The 1725-nt window shown below is 40.4% G+C and overlaps 1 non-coding gene across 1 annotated transcript; it reads right to left on the bottom strand.

The window, feature by feature from the left end:
• Positions 1-656: 656 nt before the first annotated feature.
• On the bottom strand, positions 657-764 carry LOC131822904 (U6 spliceosomal RNA). The gene has a single exon (XR_009350384.1). It is a non-coding gene; the product is annotated as a U6 spliceosomal RNA (small nuclear RNA).
• Positions 765-1725: the final 961 nt, after the last annotated feature.

The raw sequence follows: 1725 nt of genomic DNA on the forward strand, positions 1-1725 counted from the left end.
TTATATAACTGCTGCCAAAAGAAATCATGAAAAAATATTATCTAGAATTGAAAGTTCTTGCTCTTTAGAACTCATAGTACATCACTAAATGGCTTTGTTTTGTAACATTTTGCTGGGACTGTGGTAAAATGACTCCCTGTGGCAAATATTTCTTCATCAGCATTGATTGGTTCAAAGTAAAAGAACTATGTGCATAAGAACCACTTAAGTTATCATTTCTTCACTCTATCAACAATTATTCTTGAGTGCCTAGAGCTTCTACTCTGTGCCACATACTAGGGATACAGACATGAATGAGACTCCATGGAGTCAGAGTGCTGCCGTGGAAGGAACATTGGTGGTGGAGCCAAGTGGGCTGGGGTGGGGATTCTGCTTCCCTTCCTTACAGCAATGTGTCTTGAACATGCTCTTCTCACTCAGTACAACGAATATAGAAATATTTCTTCTGATAGTTGTTTGGAAGGTGGAACTATATATGTCAAACACCTAATTTGTTTGGGTTTTGGCCGATTGTATGTGCTCAACAAATGGAAGCTATGTTAATGACAGTGAAGTCCATAGTCCATTGGAGGCAGGCAGATAGACAGGCCATAATATAATATGATGTCATAAAATAAGAAGTGTGCAGATTTGCTGAGTAGGAAATGAAGGCTTCTCAGAACAGGTAACTTGAGAGAAGTCTTGTGTGTCATCCTTGCGTAGGGGCCAGGCTAATTTTCTCTGTTTTGTTCCAATTTTAGTATATGTGCTGCCGAAGCGAGCACTTGAGAAGTCTTGAAGTGAAGGCAGTAAACAGAGTGGGAGTAGTTTTGAGGAGAAAGAGTAACATTTGAAAGGCATGGCATCTGAGAGAGAGCACAACTACTCTTCCCCCAACCCCAGGAACGGCAAGAATCTCAGCATGGCTAGGGCATAGTAGAGCATGGTGCAAGGTTGAGACTGGAGCATAGACAGGATTAGACTGTTAAGAACCTTGCATTGATCTCTAAGGATTTAGGGATTGGGAAGGCATGAGAAAATTTTAAGCACAAAATAAAACAAATTCAATGGCAGTAGGTTGGGCTGTTGGGAAACTATATCCATGAGTTATAAAAGAAAGTACCTTCCTTGTGAAAAATCCTTGTGGCAAATACTGATTTTAAGAGGGAAAGATGCCTAGCACCATGTAGTGTAAGAAGGAGCTGCATTCTTGGAGTCCTTAGTAGATTCCATGTGGATAGAATGCTGCAATTTTGCTTTTGCTTTGGCCTTTTTAGCTAAAATGGAGCTATCAATAGCAGTGGCCATCAAGAGTCATTATCTATGACGTTGGCAAATATAGTACAGGAAAGCTGAGTGCTAATCACATTCAGACAGAAATGTACCTAATGATAGAATATGACTGGCATCCCAAACACCTGTCTTGTTAATCAGTTACCTCTTGTGGCAGCTGTCATACCCTTGAAGTTGCTTTGAAAGGAGAGATTTACAAATTCAAGAATAGACAAATAGACCCTGAGTTTCTAAATGGGGTTTCATCCCTAGGCTCTAGTTTGGTATCCTACTGAGGCAGCTAGTAGTATGGAGTTCAGAGCTGCTTATACTGAGTCTAAGGCCTACATTAAAAGGCTGGCTGAACTGCTTTTTTGGTATCTTTGTTTTAGGCCTTTATCTTTATCTGAGCCCTTGGGATGTTATTGCTTTGATGATGACAAGAGGCAGGATTAGATGCACCTAAGGGAAAAA

This window comes from Mustela lutreola, chromosome 1, assembly GCF_030435805.1.
Source record: "Mustela lutreola isolate mMusLut2 chromosome 1, mMusLut2.pri, whole genome shotgun sequence".
Taxonomy (NCBI): Eukaryota; Metazoa; Chordata; class Mammalia; order Carnivora; family Mustelidae; genus Mustela; species Mustela lutreola.